General features: G+C 41.3%; 1 protein-coding gene across 1 annotated transcript in view; it reads left to right on the top strand.

Annotated features, from left to right (window-relative positions):
- The first annotated feature begins 380 nt into the window (after window positions 1-380).
- ANO4 (anoctamin 4) overlaps window positions 381-20346 on the top strand; it is a 354975-nt gene continuing 335009 nt past the window's right edge. The window contains exon 1 of the mRNA XM_065888413.1: window positions 381-715. The gene's annotated coding sequence lies outside the window, so the exon portion shown is untranslated. The remainder of the gene's footprint in view (window positions 716-20346) is intronic.

Genomic DNA, 20346 nt, shown 5'->3' with positions numbered 1-20346 from the left:
GGAGAGCCCTGGGCGTGATGCTCTGAAATCCACCAGGCTGCTTGCGTTCAGGCTTGCCGGGAGAGTCCTGTTGCCGACTTCTCAGGGTTTTCACAGCACAAACAACTGCATGTGGGCCCGAGGGGAGGCTGAGAAGGACTTGTGTGTGTTGGTTTTACCGTCTTTCATCACTTTGTTGGCTTCATCCCGTGTCTGGAGCTCCGCGGTGGATTTCTTTCTGCCTACGACACTGAGGAAGGATCCCTTCTCCTTCTGTTGACTCTTTCTATTTTTATGGTAAGTGCTTGCATTCAGTGAGCAGCCCTGCTGCAGTGAAGTGAACGCTAGCTCTCTTCCCAGCTAAGCTTAGTGACCTTCTCTCTGCGTTCCTCCGGTTTTCCTGGATCCACGTCTGGGGTGATCCAGCTAACGAAAATGCCGGGGGCCATGTGTCTGGATTGTTTGTCTTTTCATTTTATTGTTTCCATAAACCTGAGCTCCTCGCCTGTGATGGAAGCATAAGCGCTCTCTCTTTGTCCTTGAAGCGGCGGGCAGGGAAATGTGTGCACGATGGTAAACTGCAGCAGTGTGCAGGTGATCTGTGGAGGGTGATTGACAAATTTGGGCAAGATGAATCCTCGGCGTGCTGAGGTGCACTTCTCAGAATCCGGAAGGGCCGGGCTGATCGGCCCACCTAGCAAACTATTTCATCTTTGCCGGTGAAGACAGCTTGCGTGTGAGTTATGTCGGAGTCGGCTGTGGGCAGTGGCGCCTTAAAGCACCTGCCTGTGGGTCCAGAATGGCCCTGTATCTTTCTTGTGGGCTTTACAACTTGGGCAGTAGCATTTGTGGCTGCGGGAGGAGCCCTGCGCTGGCTGGCGGAGTAGACTGCATGACCTCATTCCTTCTTTCCCTTTGGCATCTCAGGGTGCCTGTTCTGCAAACTGTGTCTTCCATCCTCTTCAGAGGGTGGTGGGGCAGCGATGAGAGGGCACGTTTCTGAGTTGACAACATAGTTTCAATCCTCCTTCTGGGAGATAAAAGGCTTTGAGACTGTTGGAATGGTTAGACTTTCCTAAGAGAAAATAAGCAGGTTTCAGAGGAAGAACATGCATGTTGCAGTGACATCAGGCAGACTGTTTGTTCCAGGGCATTTACTCTTAGACTCGTGTTCTAATTTTTCACCTGGTCTCCCGAGGCGTGCTGCAGAGAGCACGACAACTTCAATTACTGGCTGCCCCTTGAAGCCCAAAGGAAACAAGTCAAGAACATTTTAGTATAGTTCTCACTTTGTGAAACCTGGGGTTGAAGGGGAGTCTCTTCTTACAGGGAGATGTCTTTATTTTCCTTTTCCTCTTTTTTTTTTTTTTGGTAGCAGGTGTGTTGGATTATTTTGGTCAATGTAGCTTTCTACAGAATAAGCTTCACAGTCCTAATTCTGCTTGGTTATTTTCCGGTCTTGGACTGGAGATGGGTTATTTTATTTGATTTTGTGTGGATTTTCCAGTTGTGGTCCATTTAACTCCAGGGAGGGTAAAATGTGGAGTGAAATTTCTGGTCTTTCTCCCTGTTGACTGGGAGTTTGGAATGTAAAGTTCCTTAACTGTCTTGCTCTTTCTTACTACTTTTGTTTCCACTGTGTGGATTTTTCTCAAAATAGTGGTGATGACATCAGGTATATGCTTTTATCCTGCTCCCTGGGTCCAAAGTAGATAATTTGGTTGTTTTGGGTGGAGGGTTCTTTAAATGCATGAAAGCATACATTAAAACAAAGAACAAGAATTGTAGATGTTTACATTATCACCCAGCTTCAGAGTGAAACCAGCAAATAGGTTAACAGCAACAGCAACAACCAAAAATTAGGATCCTTGCATATTGTAAACTCTGAATCATTAAATAATGTCTGAAGTACTTTCATCATTGTGATTAGCTGTTCTAATATCGACACTTCCCTACACTCAGCTATGGCTGGGAGCAGTGTTGTCATTTGACTGGCTGACTTCTCTGCTTCCTTTGATTCTAATGTTTCGTTGTTTACTTTCATTTCTACCGGTGTTTTCTTTGATTAATTTTTTCCCTCCAACCGCAAGGGTTTTTATCAGGTGCTTGGCAACTCAACTTGACGAATTCATCAAGATGGAAAGAGTTAGAGTCAGCTTGGGTGTCATGGAAATAGACTCCACATTTTACACTGCAGGCCATTTCAGATGCCTTTAGAAAATATTGTGTTTTAATTCGTAGCGACTTTAGCTTTGAGAGGGGAAATTCAGTGGGCTTCCTTTATTTTACTGAGCAGAATATTCACCCATGCAATCAGGATTGTATATATGCAAGCATATACACAAATGGACTGTTTACTTGTGACTGTTAAGTGTACATATTTTCAATAGTTGTAGCGTGCTCATTTAGAGAGGAGAAAAATTTGAGATACTGCTTTGCATTCTCTAGCTAGCTGCCCCCGCCCCTCTTGGTAGGGATTTCCCCGATTTTCCCTCCACCCCGCTCCAGGGGAGAGTGCATTCTTTAGCATTTGCTTGTCTCACAACATGGTGTCAGGTTAATTCCTTTGTAGAGTCTCTGAAGGCAGCATACACAGTCACTGCAGAAAATATCCGTAAAAGCTGTGCTGAGTGGAGCCAGTAACTCTTAGCCTCTTGATGTGATGAAGTCACTGCAACATTTTTTGCGTTTTGTGTGTGTGTTTATTTAGCTGCTGTGCCTTGTAACCAATTTTGCTTGCAACCCTAGCAAGTTGTACTTACTTGAAATGGGTCTAGAAATACCTAGATAGTTGTAGATGCAGTTACTCATTTTTCACATTTCTTTTTTAAAAAATTTTTGGCTGCGTTGGGTCTTCCTTGCTGTGCACGGGCTTTCTCTAGTTGCGGCGACTGCGGGCTACTCTTCGTTGCTGTGCGCGGGCTTCTCATTGCGGTGGCTTTTGTTGCGGAGCACAGGCTCTAGGCGCGTGGGCTTCAGTAGTTGTGGCACACAGGCTCAGTAGTTGTGGCGCATGGGCTTAGTTGCTCCGTGGCATGTGGGATCCTCCCAGACCAGGGCTTGAACCCGTGTCCCCTGCATTGGCAGGCAGATTCTTAACCGCTGTGCCACCAGGGAAGTCCCAACACCTTCTCTTTTAGTAACCAAAACTCTAGTGCTCAACCTGTAATCATGTAACTGAGAGAAGAAATTGTCCCTATTAATATAAATATAACCTCATATGTCTGCAGGCATTCTTCTCATTGAAACTATTTTCCATAGTTGATTACCAGGACCAGAAATAGAATCAGTTTACATTTTAATTAATGACATTCTAGATTTGTCTAGGTTGGACTGACCTCAAATCTTGAAATGTTTACTATTTAAAAGGTCTTCCTATAAAGAGGGAGTTTATGGATGATACAAAATGAAACCACTTGATTATGTGATACAGCCTTTCTTTGGCAATTGAATGAACCATATCATTAAGGATGTTGGCTGAATTATCCTATGGCTTTTTACAATATAATTAAGGCGATATATTCCCTTTACCACCTCTCCATGAGCCTTTTTTTTCACAGAGTAAAGAGAACATACACCTCCCCCATAAAGCTGCTTAGAGGGAGAACCATTCTTTAACTGAGATTCAAAACCACTTCCAGCACCAACTATGGTGATCTACTTTGAAAGGAACTTGCTATTCAATTGGCAACTCAGACAGATTGTATAAAAGAGGAGAAGTTCTTCATGAGCTGTTGAAGACTGCATTTTTGAAATGCGTCTCCCTACAGAATTCATTTAGGACTGTAGTCACTAGACCAGCTTCGCAGAATAAAAGCATGTCCTTAGGAGCATAATAATCTACCCAGACTGTCATAAATGTTTATGTGCAAGTTATATCTCTTGGGTGGTAAAGGGAGTTGGCAGAATTTTGGAGGAGAATCAAATCACAGCCCCAAAATAACGTAAGACGAAAAGGGAAAATTCCTCCCTATACTTAGCATTTAATTCTCCAGTCAGGCTGTTGGCCCTTAAGTCTGAAGAGCCAAGAAATTGTTAAAAACACATAATGACAGATTTTGTGGGCCTGTTCTGTAATAGAAATCTTTGACCCTTAATTAGGCATCTGCTGAGTGACCTTCTGGCTTGCAGTCATTCTTATAGGAAGCAGACATATTGTAATACAGCAGGAATTCACTTACATTTTTCCTGTCGGTCTCCCAGTGGAGACCTCCTGTGAGTGTCAGAGGGAATGAGTGTCTGGAGGCCACAGCCGGTCACAGCAGGATGTCTTCAGGACCCCGGGTGCCAGTGTGTCCCCAGCCACTAACTGGCTGTCAGATTCAAAGTCATATCTGCTACATTGGGCTTGGTGGGCCAGGTAATCTGAGGGCTCCCCCAACCACTAAAAATCATGAACTGTTGTTCCAGCTCTTTTTACTAGATGGGTAATTTCTAAGGCAATTGATCTAGATGAGACATTCCTAGAGGCGATGGGCTCTACTTTCCCATGATTTACAAAGCCCCCAGCACTATGACAGTGACAGGAGCAGCAGAGTTACTCAGAAACATGTGATAATGGTGATCCTTCGTGAACAGGGCTCGTGTGTGTATGATGACGACCTGCTGCCCCTGGGACATCTTGAAATACCTCTTCTTATCAAAAGGGACCTTGAGGAGCATCTCACCTACTCTCTCGTTTCATAGACAAGAAAGCTAAGGTCCAGGGAAGTTAAGTCACTTCCTCAAGAAAGTGATCTGGTTAGCACCTGGACAAGACAGTTGAGTGCAATGTGCATGGATTTACTTAGACTCCAGCTCCACTCCTGGTGTGGGACCCCTTCCACGATACACAGCTGACACTTACTGTGTTATTCTTTGCTCACAAAACTGCTTTGTGGCATCTAACTCACTGGTGTCCATTATTTCTGGGTTTCTTTCATGCAGATTACGTGGCTGTACCAGTCAGAGTGAGTCACATCAAACAACTGTTCATGGTCATGTGTTCATGCTTGTGTGGAAATGCATTTTTTTCTTTTTTTTTTTTTTTTTTTTTTTTGCGGTACGCGGGCCTCTCACTGTTGTGGCCTCTCCCGTTGCGGAGCAACAGGCTCCGGACGCGCAAGCTCAGCGGCCATGGCTCACGGGCGCAGCCTCTCCGCGGCATGTGGGATCTTCCCGGACCGGGGCACGAATCCGTGTCCCCTGCATCGGTAGGCGGACTCTCAACCACTGCGCCACCAGGGAAGCCCCGAAATGCATTTTTTAAATATTGAAACTGCCTTTCTTATGAACACTTCAAGAATTTTAAAAACATTATGGTTAATTTCCCCCCCTGTGCTTCAAGCATTTATTTCTGTTTTATAGAGGGGTGATGTTTATGGATCAGTTCCTTTGTCCATTCATTCACCTAGTACTCATTGAGCACCTATTGTGTCCACCGTAATGCCAGGCAGTAGGGATCCGGTGGTGAAACAGCTGGACGTGGCCATTGCTCTGAGGGAGTTCAGTCTAGTGATGCTTCGTGGAGTTTATCTTCTCTTGATTTTTCAGCCAGTAATCTGCTTTCTGTTTCTCACGGTTTCTCAGAATCCAGTTGAGAAACAGTTTGCTGGGGAAGTTCTTTCCTGTGATTATTCCACTGAGAAGTTCTTTTCATAAAAAGGCACCTTTGCTGTCATTGCCACGTATATCTTCCCGTTTTCCAAAACAGTATTTTTAGCTTGTGATTTTGTTACCTGACTGAACAAAAGAGATTAATTTGTTTGGACTGTTGTTGTGATTTGCAAGATGACTGTTCCATTCTGTGGCAAAACTAGCCTGATCGTGGAATCCTAAATTTATAGTCTGGATAGCACAGTGTCCATGGAACTAATTACAGGTTAAAGACCAAACTCCTTGGCCTTGTATACCAGGCCCATCATAATGTACAGCCATTGCTTCTATGCTCTGCTTCTTGTTCTGCAGCTCCCCTAGAATGTTCCAGAAGTAACAAAACATTTGCGGTGCTCAGAAATAAGGAGCTGTCTCTTGCCTCAGTGCCTTTGCACATACCGTTTCCTCTGCCTGCAATGTCTCTCCTCTCGAGACTAACTTTCAAGTTCAGATATCATCTCCCACAGAGGCTTTTTGACACTTACAACCTTTATTGACCCCTCTGCCCAAAGCTGAGCTAGGTAGACCCTGTCTGTCCTCTTACAGACCTCATAGGACTTTATAAAGGTCTCATAGGACTTTATAAACTATAATTACTTGTCTACTTGGTTCTCTCTCCCAAATAGACATCTTGTTCCTTGAGGGCAGGGACCATGTTTTCATCTCTATATCCCAAGGCCCAGCTGAGTGACTGCTGATTAACAGATATCCAATAGTTCTTGATCAAATGGGTCATGAATCACCGTAGAAAACCTAGGGTGCTGGTATTGACAACTACTGCTCTGTGTGGAAAACTTAATTTTTCAAAACAATGTGACTGTGTGAATTGCACGGAGAAGGATAGAGAGATTGGCAGCCATCCTGACGTAATCCATTAGAAATTCTATGCAAAACCCCAGAAAATGTCTCTGCCTCCAAATGAGTTTCAATAAGGTAAACAAGAATTAAGTGTCTTCTATAAGCAAAGCATTGTTAGGTCCCCAGGAGTGAAAGATTTAAATACAAAAAAAAAAGCAGCTGTGTAATTCCTGTCTTCCAAAAGGCCGCAAACTAGTGAGAACTTGTTCTGCGTGCAAATGACCTTGTTATGAGGTGGACAGTTACAGAGATTCTAGTAGGCTGTAGGCTTGCAGGTGAGGTGGGAGTAGAAAGGTCATTCCAGGCAGAGGGGCTGGCTTGAGCAAGAACCTAGACATCGGATGGTGGGTCAATAATTAGGTGGCTTTGGTTGGGAAGTAGAGGGAGTGGGGTAGGGGTGGGGGGAGGAGAGTGGAAAATGCAGAGGAAGACAAGGAACCTTTGGGTGGGGGAGATGGGAATGGTATCAGAAGATTTGAATGGTAGTTGATTTTTTTCTGTAAGTTGGGAGGTAATTAATAGGGTCTAGAAAAAGCCAGTTGGAAATTGTTTGGAATCTCTCCTTGGGTTTAATTAAATCAAAAGTCTGTATTCAGCAGGGAAAGAGAGCAGTTGCTTAGCGTAAGACATTTATTTCTCAGCCATCCCTTTTGCCCTTGAGGCTATAGTTTGATATTCAAAGTCATCACAAGGAAATGAAGCTGGGAAATCTAACCTAAATCAATCAATTTTAGACCTAGAGAGAGTTGAGGATGGAGGTCACTGAAGTGCCTCTTAACACACTGTCCAGAGTGTAAAGAACCCTCCGGGCCCTTTGGTGCTTTTATTACTAGTAACTGACCTTTTTTCCCCCTTTTTCAATTAGCTTTGTGCTACTTACAAAGAATACAGTCATCTTATGAACCAGTGGGTATAGGCGTGCGTGAACTAGTTTCATGTAGGTGAAGAAGCGGTTTAGAAAATTTTCTGCTGTGCCTCTTCTCTCCTTTTTTTTTTTTTTTTTTTTTTCCTTTTAAGAATCAGGGAACATATGTGTAGGGAGTGGTGAGTAGTTAAGTTTTGTGTGTCTCAGAATTGGATCTGATCAGATGACTCTCCATCTTGAAAGTAACCTAAAAAGAGATTTAGGAGTTAGGAATATCTCTAAAAATCTTGGCCAGAGTATGAAAGCAAATCTTGTTTATGGAGCGAGAGATAATGAGGCAGAAGCTTCATTCACTGACTTACTCACTTAAGTACTATTGAGCATTTACTATGCTTCTGGCTCAGTTCTAGACACTGGAGAAACAGTGAACAAAACGATCAATGTCTTGTCTTCATGGAGCAAACATTCTGGTAGGAAGCGAAGAGGAAACAGACATTTTAGCATATGCAAACATGTCAGATGATGATAAGCACTGTGGAGAAAAAAAAAATGAATGATTTTGCTATTATCTTACATTTTGGCTTTCTTTCGATTTATTTAACTTACGTATTTTCGAATCATTTTTTCATTCATTGTTTTCCGCCTACTGTTTTTATATTTACTTTCTGACTAGTCTATCATAAATCAAAATCTTGAGGGTTTTTTCCGCTAGATAAGTGCATCTGTTGAAACCATTGGAGTGCTATGAACAAAAGTTGTAATCAGGTATTCCGTTCTTGAATTGACTTAAAGGAAAAGTACTGTGGACATCAAAGCCCACGCGTATGTTTCTCAAGGATAAAATTGTCAGAATTTACAAGAGCAGTGTACGGGATAGGAACAGATCTGTCTGTTACCTGAGTCTGAGTGGAGCAGGTTAGGGCGCTCTGGAAGACAGAGTGTGGAGCTTAGGGCCCTGGGAGGGGACAGAGAATTGGTGGACATCACCAGGGAGCACAGCTCACGAGGAGAGGAAGATGGGATTGAACCGAAGTGAACACACAGGAAATTTAGCAAGGAATCTCAGCTGGGGAGGGAGGATAAATCCAGAGAGACATATGTATGTCAATGAGCAACGCTTCCAAAAACAGGTTCTGCCTAATGTAGAACATCTCTGTGAACTGGTTAATGGAAATAGTGACTTGAAACCAAAAGCAGTATTTATGGATTTCTAAAAATTCCCACTCTATATTCTGTGTGATCTTGAATTCAGTATCAGTGTTCCATTCTACTCCAAGCAAGCTTTCAGTTAATACTTTCTACCTTGCTTCTAAAAGAATTAGGATTTAAAGAAAAATATCTCCTGGTGGTGGAGAGCCTGGGCTCCGGGGCAGATAGTCTGCTTCCCATCCTGGCCCTGCCAGTTACTCGCCTTTGGACCTTGAGCAGGTTACTTAGTCTCTTTGTAGATCATTGTCCTCAATTATAAAAATGGGCGTAACTGATATTCTCTACCTTATAGAGTGGCTGAGTTAAATGAGATGGTACTTGGCAAGTACTTAGCGCACTGGCTACAAGATGGTTATACCGCTGAACAGGTTTAACTCATTATTATCATTGTCTCTCTGCTGTTAGGAGTTTGGAGAACTTCTCATACGTATGTATGTATTTACCTGTTTAGCAGAGCTTTTCTTTAATAGTTATGATAGTGCTTTCTTCTTCATGTTTGTGATTAATGATTTTACACTGAAGCATTTGGGAGGGATCTCACAGGTTTTGTTCTCAGTCTCTGAGATGCTTATTGTGATTAAAAATTCACTTGGATTATAAGTCTTGGATCATAAGTCAAAGAGATGTATGACCCAGGGGCTTGAAAGACCATGTGGCCACAGAGGTCAATGGGAGGAGGATCTACTAGACACAGGAGGTGACTTTCTGGCAGGAAAAGAAAAAGATGAGGTCAAAGAGAAAAGCGCAAGATGGCAGCAAATAGGGTTACATTTCTTTGACTCTGTTGATATTCTAGAGGGTTTAGGAATGGTTGCTCTTCAGGTGGTGTACGGTTTAGGCAAGCTACTGCTGCGCTGTAGCTTGCAGTTTCCTGGAGAGAGCTACCAAGGAAATGGGGTTGGTGGAGATGGAGGGAGGGTGGTTAGGGAGGAGTGGTTATGTGCCAGTAAGTTTATAGGAAAGATTTGTAAAAGTGGAGTGCTGGGTCACAGGGAATATGAATTAAAAATTTTGATGCCTCTTAGCAAATCGCTATTGACTTAAATCATTGCTAATCTGCTAGGGAGAAAGTAGCATCCCATAGTTTAACTTGAGCATCTTTTCATGTGCTTACTTTGTATCTTCCTCTTCTGTGAATAGTCTGTCCATGCCCTTTGCAAGCTCACTTTTAAAATTTGAGTTTTGGCTTTGAGTTTTAGGAGCTTTTTATATATTAAAGAAATTAACGTTTCCTATAAGATTTTTTCCCAAATAGTTTCTGCTATTCTGTCATTTATCTTTTGATATTGTCTGTAATATTTGGGGCCTAAGAGTTTTGTTTTTATGTAAAGTTGTCATGTGTTTCCTTGGTACTTTCTGGATTTTGCAGGATAATCAAAAAAGCCTGTCCAACTCTGGGGTCATAAAACTTATTCTTCAACAATTTATTGTTGGAATTTTATGATTTTAGTTTTGTATATGTCTTTGGTTCACACTTATTTTGATATAGTAATGAAATAGAAATCCGATTTTATTTTTCCCCATAATTACCCCATTGTTCTTTCCAAAATTTAAAAAATTTTTATTTTTTAACATCTTTATTAGAGTATAATTGCTTTACAATGGTGTGTCAGTTTCTGCTTTATAACAAAGTAAATCAGTTATATGTATACATATGTCCCCATAACTCTTCCCTCTTGCCTCTCCCTCCCTCCCACCCTCCCTATCCCACCACTCTAGGTGGTCACAAAGAACCGAGCTGATCTCCCTGTGCTATGCAGCTGCTTCCCACTAGCTATCTATTTTACGTTTGGTAGTGTATATATGTCCACGGCACTCTCTCACTTTGTCCCAGCTTACCCTTCCCCCTCCCTGTATCCTCAAGTCCATTCTCTAGTAGGTCTGCGTCTTTATTCCCGTCTTGCCCCTAGGTTCTTCTGACCATTTTCTTTTTTCTTTTTTTTAGATTCCATATATATGTGTTAGCATATGGTATTTGTTTTTCTCTTTCTGACTTCATTCTGTATGACAGTCTCTAGGTCCATCCACCTCACTACAAATAACTCAGTTTCGTTCCTTTTTATAGCTGAGTAATATTCCATTGTATATATGTGCCACATCTTCTTTATCCATTCATCTGTCGATGGACACTTAGGTTGCTTCCATGTCCTGGCTATTGTAAATAGAGCTGCAATGAACATTTTGGTACATGACTCTCTTTGAATTACTGTTTTCTCAGGGTATATGCCCACTAGTGGGATTGCTGGGTCGTATGGTAGTTCTATTTTTAGTTTTTTAAGGAACTTCCATACTGTTCTCCATAGTGGCTGTATCAATTTGCATTTCCACCAACAGGGCAAGAGGGTTCCCTTTTCTCCACGCCCTCTCCAGCATTTATTGTTTGTAGACTTTTTGATGATGGCCATTCTGACTGGTGTGAGATGATATCTCATTGTAGTTTTGATTTGCATCTTTCTAATGATTAATGATGTTGAGCATTCTTTCATGTGTTTGTTGGCCATCTGTATATCTTCTTTGGAGAAATGTCTGTTTAGGTCTTCTGCCCATTTTTGGATTGGGTTGTTTATTTTTTTGATATTGAGCTGCATGAGCTGCTCCAAACATTTCTTGAACAATGTATCTTTCCCTTGCCTTCAGTGTGATGATTCTTGAGAAAGCTAATATTTACTTGGACCAGGGTGAAGGTGGCATGAAAGGGTAGCATCATCTATTAAACCCCCTCTGCAGTTAGAGCTATTTTTGGAAAGTTTACTGTCAGTTTGTTGGCTAACTCTGCCCCATGTTAATTTCTTTAGTTTTTCATGTTTTAATATCTGGGATGGCATGTCTTCACTTCTCTTTTTTCGTTCCAGGATTTTCCTGTATCTTCTTACACTCTTATTTTTTCTATATGAACTTTGAAAATTGTCTGGTTCTTAAAAAAATCATGTTTTAGGGGGAGGGTTGAATTAAGTTTATAGATTAATCTAGGGAGAATATTTTACAAAACTGAACCAACCTGTCCCCAAACAGAGTATATGTTCCCATTTATTCAAATCTTGTTTTGTGAATCTCAGTAGTGTTTTAAAGTTCTTCACATATATCTTGATAGTATCTTTTTTTTTTAAACAATTAATTTTATTTATTTATTTATTTATGGCTGTGTTGGGTCTTCGTTTCTGTGCGAGGGCTTTCTCTAGTTGCAGCGAGTGGGGGCCACTCTTCATCGCAGTGCGTGGGTCTCTCACTGTTGCACCCTCTCTTGTTGCGGAGCACAAGCTCCAGATGCATAGGCTCAGTAGTTGTGGCTCATGGGCCTAGTTGCTCCGCGGCATGTGGGATCTTCCCAGACCAGGGCTCGAACCCGTGTCCCCTGCATTGGTAGGCAGACTCTCAACCACTGCGCCACCAGGGAAGCCCAATAGTATCTTTTTTTTGAAGAAATTATGATTTGATATTATGGTAAGTCCTTACTAGTCTTCACATATTTCCAGAAGTATTGAGGGATGAGAAGGAAATGGGAGTGTTTGTTCAGCGCCATAGAATGAATAAATTACCTGGGGGAAAAATATTTAAAAATCTGTATAGATGTGATTGATTTTTCTTTTTTTGGTCCCTCCTTTAAAACCCCAAGTTCTGAATTGTTGATTTAACCATAAAAATGTATTTGTTTTAAATTTGCAATTGAATTTGTTTTTCACACTCCCAAATTCAGAGGACCAGTTGTTCTGATCCTTTTGCACAGTGTTCTGTTAACGTTCTTACATTAACTCATTTGTCTGTTAATTAACTCAGGAGGCATTTAATGAGCACTTAACATAGGCCAAGCATTAGGAATATGAATACTAATAAGACATGGTTGCTTTCATTAAGGGGTTTGCTGTCCACTGGGAGACTGACCTGCAAACAAATAGTTATAATACGGCAATGTGCTTGCTTGAAAACCTATGCAATGTGGAATTGGAGCATGGAGGGGAGGGCCTAGGGCTCTCCGGGGGGCAATCAGAGAAGGCTTCCCTGAGGAGGTAGCATCTGAACCATTTAGATGAGTTGCCTTCCAGGTGGACAAAGCAGAGGAGGCTGCTCTAGGCAGAGAAACTAGCAAGTGCAAAGACACTGTGGCATGCCTGGTCTACAAGTAATTTAGTCTATGGGGCTAGGGTAGGAGATGAGGCTTAGCCAGTAGGTAGGTGCCAGATGTCAAAAGGCTTAATGTGACATGCTAAGCAGGTTTTGCTGTATTCTGTAGGTGTTGGAGAAAACTTAGCTTTCTAAACTCAGTTAAGTCAATTTTATTTTTTAAAGTAGAGATTAGAATATCTAATTGCAGAGACAGAAAAAATTTAGATATTTATCCTGGGGGCGGGGCATGACTAAGGAATAGTTTTCTTGAAGGCAGAGATATTACACATAATTACTTGTCAGTTTGCCTTGGTCATTATTGTATAAGAATCTGGGAAAACACAATTTAATTAATGAACATGATTGGATATTTAAATAGTTACTTAAGTGTATGCTATAGAGACCTTTCAAAATATGTTAAAAAGTACTTGATTATCTGACTGTGGGGGATACTTAAAAAACTTGCCTACTTGGTAAGGTTAAAACAGGCAGATGTACAGTTTACATTGCAGCTGTAATTGTGGCATCTGAGTAATTTACCTGGTTCCCAACAGACAGAACCAAGGGTAATTCCCACCTAGGCATAGCCTAGTTAGAGTCTGGTTAGGTGGTCTTGGTTTGGGTATGACTGGAGATTTTGAAAATGAAATAATTGAGAAGAATCAAAGCAATATTATAATGAAGCTAAAAGCGGTTTACTACATAGCTAACTTAGCCGTGTATCTAACAAATTATAATATACGCGAACTGTGGGTTTTACTGTAATATCTATCTAACTATGTACCATTACTACATATCCTTACTAAAAGATGGGCAAACTTTATAGCCGTGAGTGACAAAAGGATCTTTCTTGCTGCTGCATGGAGAACAGATGGTAGGGAGTCAGGGTGGAAATAGATCAGTTAGGAGACTGGTGGAGAAGTCCAGAAGAGAGATGCTGATGGACCAGGGTGGCGGCATTTGAGGTGGTAAGATGTGGTAGGATGCTGGCACTGTCTCCACACTGGAGCTGGAAGATGCAAACATAGAATATTTTAAAGGGAGATGAGGAAAGGCCAGCTGGGGAGGCTACTTAAGCAAGAGTAGTCCGTGCAGCTGATAGGCTGAATGGGCCACCATGACCTCTTGCAGGGTTAACTTTTGTGCGTCTGTATACTTGCAAACCACACTGGAATGTGTGAAACGATTCGGTAGTGATTTCCCAGAATTGTCTTACTCTGAGAGTCTGCGTTAAGTAGGGTTAATTGGAAGTATATAAATGGAGTCTACTTCCCTGAGCAATAAAATTGGTAAAGAGTCTACACTAAAATTTTAACCTTAAGCAATTTCACAGCCCGAGAATTTTCAGCAAATAGTAATCAGGGCCCTGATAATAAGAAATTGGCAGCCCATTTGGATTGACGTGGGAGAGGAACAAACTGGGGGCACAGAAAAGGAGCCACAGATCATGATTTGGAGTGTGGGGAAAAATGAGTGAAATGTGCCTGCAAATTATAAATTGTGTAGCATTTAATTCAAGTGCTTTTATTTTTATTTATTTTTTAACATCTTTATTGGAGTATAATTGCTTTACAATGGTGTGTTAGTTTCTGCTTTATAACAAAGTGAGTCAGCTATACATATATCCCCATATCTTCTCATATATATGGAATCTAAAAAAAAAAAAAAAAAGGTTCTGAAGAACCTAGGGGCAGGACAGGAATAAAGACGCAGACATAGAGAATGGACTCAAGTGCTTTTAGCTAAAGAGAATTCTTTCTAAAACCTAGGTTAGTCTTCTCCATTAGCAAAAGGTTATAAAATGTTTCAGAGAGTTGAGTCAAGGCTAGTTCCCTTATCTTTGGAAGTTATCTTTGATGCAGAGCCCTCTGTTCCAAATAGTAAGTATATTTCTGTAAATCATGTGGTATGTCATGAAACTGAAAATACAATTCTGAAAGTTTTTACAGATCCCAAACTTTTGTCAGACCCTGCCTTTTGGAAGGATTTTAGGCTTCTTCTAAGAATTTAAATTTTCTCTGCAAAATTGAGGATGAAAACCATGGCCGAAACTGCTCTAGTCATCACGGACTGCATACATTTCCATAATATAAGATGAGTAGTGGTCAAAACTGGTCAGGAATGGAGACCGTTCTCTTGGCCACATTGATCAAGGGATATAATTTGACAGACATTCTCCGGTTAACTATTCATACAGTAAACCACACACAGTCCTCATTGAATTGGGTGGATTCATTCTTTCTTGAATTAACCTGTTACTGTCATCATAAGTCACAAAATTAAAGACCTTTACAATTGTTGTTGTAGCCAGAGCGATGCACAAGGAGTCCCTTAAACAATGGCAGTCAGTATGAAACCTTTATCCGTGACTAAGCATGAAGTGGCATTAACGGGCTGTTGTTTTTGTAACCTGTTATAGATTGAAGTAGACTTAGTGCTAATGATGCATGTACGTGGGTATATGTATGTACGTACATGCGGGCACGCATATGTACATATATACGTATGTAACTCCTCTCATGCACGGACTGTAGTGGTCTTTTTGAATCATGAACCATTCTTTTAATTTCCTTTGAATTCCTTTCATATAGCTTAGTGTCTAAAACAAAGTAGGAACTCAAACAATTGTTAATTAAAACCTAGAATTAGATTTTGGTTTTTTGTTATTGTTGATTAAATACTCCTGTATCCTGTCTAGTTTTGTATTACTTTTGGAGGCCCAAATGATTGTACCTTATGCTCTTGGTACCCTGGCTTGATGTGACAGAATATAGCATATTCATGACTCTAAGTATTAAAAAAAAAATAGGCAATATTTTAAAGGGAAGTAGCTCTGTAGATGGATGTAGAAGGACGTGAAAGGGGCATGAGATTATAGGACAAAATTGCCGTGTGTGTGTACATATATAGGTATTTATGTGTATATTCCCTCGTGCCAGAAGCAACTTTGGCTGCTAAGAATACATAATACTGGACATAGTAAAAATCAAAAGTAAGAAAATGGTGGGAACAATGTAGAACCAAGAATACAATTAAATTGCATGTCAGAATGACCTAAGCCTAAGACACAGGGGCCAAAACTTCACCTCTGGGTTTTCTATGAGATAGAGGGAAGAGGAAACACTTGGAGGAGTAAAGAGAAACCGTTTTCTCAGGATGATTATAACTACTCTTGGCACCAACACCAGACAAGTATTTCTCCCAGGAGTCTCCATAAAGAGTACACTGTGTTTTGTTTTGAAAATCAAGTTTTGTAAGGCTGATCCTCCTAAAACATTTTTGAGTTAATAGCATCACTTCAAAGCAGAATTTTGTGAAAGCGACTGTAAGGTTCTGTTGAGGTACCCTGTTCTCTGCTGATCTGATTTGGCCCACCGATAGGAAGACTACTTGTCCTCTCAGCAGTCTTCCCTGTGTATTGTTTTTCTCAGCTGAGGGTTTGAGAATATTCCTTGCCTTTGAATTTGAGGTGGTATTACTCCCTGGCACTTAAGGCCTAGAGTGCAGCTATTCTGTGTAGCTGGTTCAAGAGAGGCTTGGTACCCTAGCAGAGTGTTAGATGAAAGCTGGGGGTAGCATCCTTTAGAGTGAGCGGAGCTGCTTACGAAGACATTTGCCCGGGGCTGCCCTCCTGACTTCTTATGGCAACATAGGCAAAACCAAGCAGCTAGCCTAGGATTATACATAGAAAATACTTTTAGTCGTCAGGCAAATGGGTAGTCCACTGCAGGGGGCTTTAAACAGGTATTCCTGGGGTACCCGAACACCTAAGGTGTGGAAGGTTTTTGAGGGCATCGGTTCGCAGTGTCCGGACTGTATTTTTCACTTCCCCTCTCACAATTACTCTTTCCCCATTTTAGCCAAGAACGGCATCTCCTTATCTATCCTGAGTCTTAACTGTATTGTGCAGGGGTCTAGAATCTACCTGGGCTCTGAACAGAGCAGGAATCTGAAATATTTTCTTGCAAAGAAGTATGGTAGCAGGAGCAATAAAAGACTTTCCGACATAAACGTATGCTACATTGGGATGAAGTTCTGTGGGGAAGTAGACTGAATAAAAGCGTTAAAGGAAAAAAATTACATAAATTTTCCAGCTGATAAGGAGGAGCTTGAACTGGGTGGGTTATATCTGAAATGGATGATGGTGTTTATATTAGTCAGGATTCTCTGGAGAAACAGAACTAATGACATACATACATACATACATACATATATACATATATACACATCCACACATGGGAGAGGGGTTATGGGCGTGGGGGGAGAGAGATTAAGAGATTAGAAGGAATTAGCCCATGTGATTTGGAGACTGAGAAGTCCCAAGATCTGCAGTTGGCATGCTGGAGACCCAGGAAAGCCAGTGGTCTAAGTTCTGGTCCAAAAGCTGGCAGGCTCAAGACGCAGAAAGAGCCAGTGTTTCAGTTCAAATCCAATGACAGGAAAAGACCAACATCCCAGCTCAAGACAGGAAGGAGCTCCTTTTTACTTAGCTTTGTGTTCTATTGTGGGGAAGCCAAACTGCTTTACTCATTCAGATGTTAATTTCACCCAGAAACAGACACACCCAGAATACTGTCTGACCAAGAGTCTGGGTCCCCTGTGGTAAAACTAACCATTTAGGTGATATAGAAGTTCTGTTTTAAAATTTTACTGTTTACATTACCAGAAATTACATTCTTTGTAATCTTATATAAATTTATGATGTCAACTTAAAAGTTCATGGGGGGGGAATCAAGACTTCAGGAGGGGATACATAGGTTTTTGTTTTTGATCTTTAGGGCATACATGAAGACCCCAAATCTACTCCGTGTAGTATGACCAAAAATAATTTTAGCCTGATACCTGCTTTACCTGAAACAAAACCTCAAAGATAGAAGGGGTAGCCCGTCTTTAGGCAAAGAACATAAGTTCAGAATATATCAGAGTGTGACACTTGTCACTACGTATTTCACCACCCTCCTGGTCAAAGCCACTATCATCTCTCGACTGGATCATTGCAGCAGCCTCCCTCCTGTGACCTTGACTCATACACTGTGTTCTCAACACAGAAGCCCAGAGTCATCCGGTTAAAACGGAAGTCATGTCATGTCACTTCTAACTTAACATTTTATTGACTTTCCATGGACCTAAATAATTTCCTCACCCCACCTTTTACTGTCTTTCTCTACACTTGGCTAACTCACTCTGCTCCAGCCACAGTGGTTTCCTGGCTCTCGTCCTTCAGCATGTCACAATGCACTTTCCAGCCCCAGGGTTTTGTGCTCTTTACTCCCCCGTGCCTATAACACTCTTCTTTATTTATCTTCTGGGCTGACCCTTACCTCCAAGTCTTTGCCCAGATTCTCAGTGACGTCTTCCTCAACCACCCTATTTGCAGTTGTGCGACTTGCCACTTCCTGGTATTCTGTCTCCCTTGCAGCTTAATTTTTCTCCAGAGTACTTACCATCTTCTCACGTACTCTATAATTTACTCATTTGTCTTGATATACTTGTTTCCACTGACTAAAAAGCAAGGATTTGCTGTGTATTGTTCATCGGTGTTCCCCAGTGCCTGGAACAGTGCACAGTAAGTGCACAAGAGGCACATAATAGGCATATAGTAAATATTTAATGAGTAGGCCTGCATTTTGTATAGTTTCCATAGGTTAAGTTCAGTATTTTATCTACATTTTATCAACTGACAAGGTATATAGTAAAGAATAAATAATGAATATTAGTATAGAATCTTTTTAATTTTTATTTAATATTGATGTACAGTTGATGAACAGTGTTGTGTTAGTTTCAGGTGTACAGAAAAGTGATTCAGTTATAGTATAGAATCGTGACAGAATTACTTAATGTTATACTGAATTTGAGTTTAAATTTTCCTTTACCCTTATTTTCCTTTTTCCTTGAAACTAATTGTGCTTAAGTTTTTCATGTGTTTATCTTGTTTGAAGTTTTTATGTAAAAAATGTGTATTTTAAAATCGAGGTTGAATGCCTGTATGTCTTAAACTGCCTCAAAACTGTTTTCCAGTGAGTTGAGGTCGACGTAACCATGCACAGCTGGGCTGTCTGGGTGATTGCAAGGCGGAGGAGGAGGAGATACTGCTCAGGGATATCGGGTGTTGACTTTGCTTCCCCAGCTGTCCAGCACCTCTCTACCTGGGGGATATGACCTTACTAATGACCAGTTGAGTTCAAGAACCAGATGTTTTTAGTGCCACTTCAAAAAGAAAAGCAGGGTTGTTAACATAAGTTCCTCCAGAGTGGTGAACTAAGTCTGGGAAGGAAGAGAATCCTGGTGAGAACTAGGTTTCTCTCTCTATTCTGGCAGTACCCTGGTCACATGGAGGAGGCGGGTCCTTGGCAACACCAGCAAGCTCCGGGAACCAAGGAAGAAGGGAAATCTATGCAAAGATGTGCTGCATCCCCCCATTTTGTGTAACTACTTTTTTTCTGTTAAAGTCTCTATTCTTGGCTAAGTAAATGAGGAATTTATAGCAGAGGTTTGTGTGTGTGTGTGTGTGTTGGCGATGGTGGTGGGGTTATTGTTGGTGATGTTGATGGTGTTGGAGTTGGTGGTGGTGGTGGAGATGGAGGAGGTGGTGGTGGGGTTGTTACTGTTGGTGATGTTGATGGTGTTGGAGTTGGTGGTGGTGGAGATGAAGGAGAAGGTGGTGGTGGGGTTGTTACTGTTGGTGATGTTGATGGTGTTGGAGTTGGTGGTGGTGGTGGAGATGAAGGAGGAGGTGGTGGTGGGGTTGTTAGTATTGGTGATATTGATGGTGTTGGAGTTGGTTTTTGGTGGTGGAGATGGAGGAGGAGGTGCTGGTGGTGTGAGAGTGTTTTCTACGAATCCATAGCGCCTATTGTTCTACATGAACTCAGTACAATTTTCATTTCTATATGGTTATTTTGGAATAGCTCTAAAGTAGTCATGGTTCTTATTAAGGAAATGACTGTATTGATGTCTTTCAAGACATCTGAAGATTTTCAGGAACTTCTTTGAGTCAGAACGTTGAGACCACTCTTCTGTCTGTGGTCCCTTGGACTCACTCCAGGCTTGAACAGGTTGAGTTGTTTGTGCCTCTGATGGTTGCTCATGCATACCTGCTCTCTTACTCACATGGATTCTCTGTCAGGCTAAGACACTTTCAGCCTAGTGACTTATTACCATCCCAGATCCCTCAAAATAAAAGCAAAAGCCTTTGTTTCCTCATTAAGCCTGTTTGGAGTTTTAGCCTTTTAATGCTACATTGCATTTTTCAGCATGCTTCATACGCATTGTCTCATTGTGTCCATACGATAGTTATGGGAGGTAGGCAAGGATTATTATCATTGTATCATTTCTAGATAACAAAACTGAGACTCAGGTGAAATGAATTACTCAGGGTTCGTTAGTTCAAAACAGAACCAGGAGAAAGACCCAGGTCTCCTAACTCCTGATCCATTGATCAGCCTTGTTCTTCCCTTTCTGATCTCCAGGGACCCCACCTCAGTCCCCTCGGTATTAGCTCCTTACCTGGATCATCAGATCCTTGCTCTAGATCAGTTCTTTAGCTTTGGCAATGATTATAGAAGGTCAGCCTCTAGCTATAATTTTTCTCCTGTTCCTATCAGCACTTTGTTTGAATTATATTAGTATCTATCCTAATTCTTCTGTCAAGTAAAAACTTTAGTTCTGTAAAACTGTATAATATATACTCTGTATTTTCC

Source organism: Phocoena phocoena, chromosome 11 (assembly GCF_963924675.1).
Source record: "Phocoena phocoena chromosome 11, mPhoPho1.1, whole genome shotgun sequence".
Lineage (NCBI taxonomy): Eukaryota > Metazoa > Chordata > Mammalia > Artiodactyla > Phocoenidae > Phocoena > Phocoena phocoena.
The sequence above is the reverse complement of the archived record's forward strand: the minus strand, read 5'-3'. Positions and strand labels throughout refer to the sequence as shown.